Consider the following 7,328-nt stretch of genomic DNA (forward strand, 5'->3'; position numbering starts at 1 on the left):
TTCGACGGACGACCCAAGGTTCGCGAGTGCATCGGCCTAACTGTTCTGATCTTGGGGAATGTGGACCAGAGTCCACTCATTGAAACGATGAAATATGACCTGAAGTTTGTCTAAGTATCTTTGCATCCTGTCTTCTCGAACCTCGAAGCTCCCATTTACTTGGTTAACTACCAGAAGGGAGTCACATTTTGCTTCGACTACTTCTGCTCCTAGGCTCATGGCCAGCTCGAGACCTACAATCATAGCCTCATACTCGGCCTCGTTGTTAGCGAATTTGGAGTTTTCATAGATTGCCTAATCATGCCGCCGGTAGGCGATTTCAGAATGATGCCGAGCCCGGACCCTTTTACGTTCGAGGCACCGTCGGTAAATAGGGTCCATACCCCCGATGATGTGCCCGTTTCTGGCAAGAGTTCTTTCTCTACCTCGGGCACGAGGGCAGGTGCAAAATCATCCATGAAGTCCGCCAAAATTTGGGACTTGATAGCCGTCCAGGGTTGGTACTTGATATCGTACCCTCCGAGCTTGATGGCCCATTTTGCCAATCTGCTCGATAATTTAGGTTTGTGCAAGATGTTTCGAAGAGCGTATGTTGTTAAAATGGCATTGAAAATAAGGTTTTAATTTCCGAGATGCACTTATTAATGCAACTAAGTGGGGATACCTGGTTTTAGCATCTCCTAGAATCCGACTTATGTAATAAACAGGGAATTGCGTACCTTGTTCTTCCCGAACCAGCACACCACTTACCGCTACTTTGGATACGGCCAGAAACAAGTACAACGTTTCATCTTCCTTTGGGGTGTGGAGCAAAGGCGGGCTCGAGAGATACCGCTTTAACTCCTCTAAAGCACGTTGGTATTCTGGAGTCCACTCAAAGTTGTTTTTCTTTTTGAGCAAGGAGAAGAAATGATGAATCGGCCTAAGGACGCTATCCGCCCGGTCAGCCGTTGTACGACCTTCACATTGTTCACCACCGCAATTTCTTCGATGGCTTTGATTTTGTCGGGGTTAATCTCGATCCCCCTATTCGACACCATGAAGCCTAAAATTTGCCCGATCCTACTCCGAATGCCCGATCCTACTCCGAAGGCACATTTCTCGGGGTTGAGCTTCATGTTGTAACTTCTAAGGATATCGAATGTTTCCTGCAAAAGGATCAAATGGTCCTCTACGTGTAGGGACTTAACTAGCATGTCATCAATATAAACTCCCATAGATTGGCCTAATTCGTGTTCGAACATCTTATTAACTAGGCGTTGGTACGTAGCTCCTGCGTTTTTTAGCTCGAAGGGCATTATGTTATAACAGTATGTAGCATATTCGTGATGAACAAAGTCTTTTTCCCTGTCCTCTGGGTTCATTTGAATTTGGTTATACCCGAAATAGGTGTCTAGAAAAGTGAGGATCTTGTGGCCTGTCGTGGCATCGATCAGGCAACCGATGTTGGGCAATTGGAATGAGTCTTTGGGGCATGATTTATTCAAGTCTTTATAATCTACGCACATTCTTAATTTATTTCCTTTTTGGGGGACCACCAGTGCCAACCATTAGTCATCACTACATTAGCCAACCATTTGGGGTATTTTACCTCCCTAATTGATCTTATTTTGAGTAGTTATGTTACCTTGTCTTTGATGAACGCATGTTTTACCTCGGATTGAGGCCTCCTTTTTGGCTTCACTAGTTTGAAACCTGGGATCGACGGTTAGTCGATGGTGGTTATTTCTGGCTAGATCCATGTTATGTCTAAATGGGACTAAGCAAAGCAATAAACATTGTCAGTAAGAAATTGGATGAGTTTTTTCCTGAGTTCAGGGGTTAACCCCGTTACCAGGTATACCTTTCGATCCGGAAGATGCTTGATCAAGATGACCTATTCGAGTTCTTCGACCGTTGATTTTGTTATGTCCGACTCCTCAGGAGTAATGAAGGTCCGAGGAGTGAGGAAGTCTTCTTCGTCATCTCCTTTCGAATGCTCACAGACCACATGTTCATCGGGAGTCGGCATGTTTCCTGACTCATCCCAGACGGGGGGAGTCAATGTTGGTGCCATGTCGTTTACCGTGAACATTTCCTTTGCTGCACATTGTTCTGCGTACACCATTTTTTTAACATCTTTTGTTGGGAACTTCATCATCTGGTGAAGAGTTGATGGTACCGCCCCCATGTTGTGTATCCACGATCTCCCAAGTAAGGCATTGTACCTTATGTCGCCTTCGATGACATGAAACTTTGTGTCTTGAACTGTACCGGACACGTTGACTGGGAGGATGATTTCTCCTCTTGTTGTGTCGCTTGCTAGGTTGAATCCATTGAGGATTCGAGAGGTGGGTATGATCTGATCGAACAATCCAAGTTGCTCCACCACCTTTGACCTGATTACGTTTGCCGAGCTACCTGGATCTACGAGCATGCGTTTAATTTGAACGTAATTCAAAAGAAAAGAAATTACCAGTGCATCATTATGTGGTTGGGACGAGGTTGCGATATCTTCTTCTCTAAATATAAGAGCGTCCCCGGGTACATAGCTCCGAGTTTGCTTTTCCGTTGCAATGGACACTTTGGCCCGTTTGAGCATGGGTCCCTATGGGACATCGGTTTCTCCAACGATCATGTGAATGATGTGCTGAGGTTCTTCTGGTCTGTTCTTTCCATGAACCCCAATATCGTTGTTTTTGTGTGCATTTTCTGAGTTAGACATTTTTTGACCTGGAATCAAAGATTCTTGGACAAGAAAAAGTTTGAAGAACAATTTATGTTTTCAGGAAACCAGCACCAAAACAATAACTATTATTCTTAGCCCCACGGTGGGCGCCAAACTGTTTACCAATAAAATGGTAGCTACAATTATATTTGATTTTGTGGTTCGAAAAATATTTGCTTTATTTTAATACTAGTTGTTTGGCAATATATGTTAAGTGTAAGTAAAGAGAATAAGCAATGAAAACCAATAGGGTCACAAGGCTGGACCTCGAGCTGGCTGGAGCAGGGCCTCGAGGTCTAGATGGGGCAATGAACAATTGGTGAATAATCAATGATAATGAGGGCCTCAAAGATGGCCTTTTGCGATTAATAATGAGCAATAAATGAAGAACAATAAATGAACAATGAAAGAATAAGCAATAAATGTGAAGAACAGTTGTGTTAGCAAAGAGCAGAGAATGTTGTATCGTATTCAATATGTTCGTTAATAGTCCGATCCCCTTACAAAATGACAAGGGTCCCCTTTATATAGGAGGGGTGAATCCCAACACAGTACATGTCTAATAATGATGGGAAAAGGCTATTGGTACAGCTGTATAATAGCTCAGTACTGATTTGTCCATTCTTGCAGGCCCTGCCAGTTCTGATCACGTGCCCTTGGGAATCTCCTGCCTTTCCATGATGGTCGTCAATTTTTATGCTGCCTCGAGCTATGCTATGATGAGTCTTCGGTATACCCTCTCGAGGCAAGTTCTTTGAGGACGAGCCCTGGACCGTGCTCCGAGCCTATCGAGGCCGGGCTCGAAATACCATAGAAGCCTGAAAATTGGCCTTCCTTGATTTTGACCGTATACAAGTATCTTTGACTACTCTTTTTGCAAAGGTTGTCGGAGTGATCTCACTTTGGGTTGTTAAACCTGAATTATCAAACCAGCAAAGTGATCAAAATTTTGATATGATCTGATGCATTAACTACATCTCCTCGATAACTCGTAGTTAGATAATATTCACTGAGCTACCTGGATAAATTAAAACTCGCTTTACATTAGTATCCAAAAACACATAATTTAATTACCAGGGCATCATTTTGTGGCATTATCAGGTCGTCTGCGCCCTCATCACAAAAGGTGATATTTTCTTCTGTCAGTGTTTCTCGTGTTCATTTTTCATGTTGAATCGACACCTTAGAAATTTTTTTTGTTGCGGGTGAATGTTACCCTCATTGACCTCTTCTTTTTCGGATATAACGTTGACTGTTTGTTTTGGAGATGGGGATCTTGGATGTCCATTTTTGCTTCAGTTTTTCATGTACGATTGTTTTTCCTATTCACTGAATAACTCCATGAGATATTCTTCCCATAAGAGATGTGCCACCCCTGTTTACAAGATTCTGCACTCAATAGTTTATGTCCGTGATAATTATAGAATTTACACCAAAATTCTTGAATTTTCTTGCTTGGATCTGACCTCGTTTCTCTGGGAACCTTACCTAATATCCCATTTCTGTTAACATCTGGAAAGGAGATCAATTTGTGGAAATTTGTAGAAGCAAACCCTAACTCGTAGATACGATTTGAAGAACAGTAGAGAGAAAATTATGTGATCAATTTTATTGATGTAATGAAAAATGAAAATACACACGTGTGAAGTAAAGTTCCTAATTATATATCCAAAATATATATTTACAGCTGGGTCGGTCATAAATAAGAAAACCATCAACTAGGCTGATTGGGCCAGTCTTTGTTACTAGGCTGGCCCAAACTAACTTGAGGTCGAACAACCCCCCCCCCCCCAAGCTGGAAGGGGAAGCCATTCCAAGCTTGGATATAAAGAGCTATTGTTGAGCACCTAGCAAAGACTTGGTAAAAATATCAGCCAACTGAGAGGCGGTAGAGATGGAATGGAGCTCAATAAGGCCAAAAGTCAAAGCACTGCGCACAAAATAACAGTCCACCTCGATATGCTTGGTACGCTCATGAAATACTGGGTTTCTAGCAATATGCACAGCAGCCTGATTGTCACAATACACGTCCACAGGGGTGAGAGAAGAAACCCCAAGCTCAGCAAGCAGCCGGAGAATCCAAGTAATCTCAGCAACAAGAAACCTCAAGGTCCGATACTCGGCCTCAGCAGAAGACAAAGCAATAGTAGGTTGTTTCTTAGACTTCCAAGAGACAGTACAGCCATCAAAAAACAGAATAAAACCTCTAACTGACCTCCTCGAATCAGCACAACTCGCCCAATCAGAGTCACAATAATCTTTGAGAGAAAATGAAGTACTAGCAGAAAATAATAACCCCAACGTGCTAGTACCAGACAAATATCTCAATACATGTACAGCAGCATTCAAATGGGGAACTCTAGAGGCAAACATGAATTGGCTTAAATGTTGGACTATAAAAGACAAATTAGGCCTAGTGTGCTGAAGATAATTCAGCTTACCCACAATCTTCCTATAAAGAGATGGATCAGGCAGAAGGTCGCCAAGCTCAGCAGACAATTTAACATGAGGGTCAAGAGGAGCCACCACTGAAGAGACATCAGAAAAGTGGAACTTAGATAGGAGATCCATGATAAACTTGGGTTGACAAACCAGGAAACCAGTAGGCTGCCTAGTGATCTCCAGTCCAAGAAAATAATGAAGCTCACCAAGATCTTTGATCCTGAATTCAGCATCCAGAAATTGCTTAAGGGGGGTGATCTCAGATATATTATCTCCATTAACAAGAATATCATCAACATACACAGCAACAACAGTTAAAGAACCATCAACCAACTTAGTAAATAAAGAGTAATAATTCAGGCTAGCATGAAAACCTCTTGATTGCAATGCTGAAGATAACTTGTCATACCATTGTCGAGATGCTTGCCTAATTCTAAGGGACTTGTTCAACCTGCAAGCTAGAGTAATAGAGGAAGGGGAAACAAATTGGACAGAAAGACCTTGAGGAATCTTCACGAACACCTCTTAGAAGAGGAGTAGAATCAGAAGAAGATGAAGAACGAAAAGAGGCTGAAGAGGGAGTAGGATCAGGAGGAACTACATGAGGGGAAGAAACTGGGGAAGTAGCGAAAGAAGGGGGAAATAAATGAGAAGGAGAAGATGAAGATGAAATAGAGAATGGAAAGATATGCTCATGAAAAACTACATCTCTAGAATGAAAGATGACTAAGGAGGAAAGATTCAGTAGTTTGTAGGCTTTCTTTCCAGGACTATAACCAAGAAAAACATAAGAGATGGTTCTGGATTTAAATTTGTCTCTATAAGGTTTTGGCACATCAGCAAAAGCTAAGAATCCAAATGTTCTGAGATGAGTGAAAGAAGGAGAAGTACCATACAATAGCTGAAAAGGTGACTTATTTTGTAGCAATGGGTAAGGAAATTTATTTATTAGATATGTAGCAGTCAAAACACATTCACCCCAATGGTTGACAAACAATTTAGATTGAAAAAGAAGAGCCCTTGCAGTTTCTAATAAATGCTTATGTTTTCTTTCTACAACACCATTTTGCTGAGGTGTGTGTGTACAGAAAGTTTGGTGGAGAATCCCTTAAGCAGAAAAGAAAGAAATTCCCTCAGAACTAGAACCCAATTCAAAAGCATTGTCAGACCTGATGACTATAACAGGACAACCAAATTGGGTTTGAATCATAAGGACAAAATATTTAAGTATAGTAAGAGCATTTACTTTAGATGATAACAAATGAGTCCGTGTTGCCCTGGTAAAATCATCCACAAAGGTAATGAAATATTTATATCCATTATAGGTTTGAGTGTGATAGGGTCCCCAAAGATAAACATGAACTAGCTGAAATGGAGTAGAAGAGTGAATGGTGCTTTTAGGAAATGGTAGTCTTTGTTGCCTAGCCATGGGACAAATAGGGCACAAGAAATTTATGATAATTAGTTTAAAGAGTACAACAAATTAAGTAAATAGTAAAATATTATGATAATGTTGAACAATGAAAGAGTTTGACAAATAAAGTAAAAGCGAAAATTTATTTACAATGACTGAGAAAAATAAATAAATAAAAATAATCAACTATGTTATTCAAAATGTTGAATAATGAAAAATTCCATGCAACAAATTAAGAGTTTAGAAATAAATAAGTTACTCATATAAGTAATTTCAACAATGAGTATTAACTCTCATAGTTTTATGATGAAACAAAAGAGAAACAATCTAACTACTTATATTGTTCATATTGTTAGAATAAAAATATTGATTTTATGATAAACTTATAAAAGAATTCTTCATTTATATTTTAAACAAATTCAGTATTATGATTTAGACCAAAATATGATATCATTTGGATTAAAGGTAAAACATTAAAAGTAAAAAATTAATTAAAATATCATATTAAAATAAGATGTAAAAAGGGGATAGGATAGACATAAGATATATGTAAAATAGATCTCGCATGGTAAAAGGGGGAAAATGGCAATAGTAGAAAGTTGGAGGAGGTATTTCTTTCCCAAGTCAAAGAGGCACAAGTTTTTTGGAAATAATTAGTACTCCATAAAATACAATAGATTAGAACACTAGAAAAATGCTTAATTTTTAACTTCTAGATTTGTGCATATGGTCATAACGATAGAAGTGGATATTTGACTTCGCCCC

The sequence above is a fragment of the Nicotiana attenuata genome, chromosome 7, assembly GCF_001879085.1.
Source record: "Nicotiana attenuata strain UT chromosome 7, NIATTr2, whole genome shotgun sequence".
NCBI lineage: Eukaryota > Viridiplantae > Streptophyta > Magnoliopsida > Solanales > Solanaceae > Nicotiana > Nicotiana attenuata.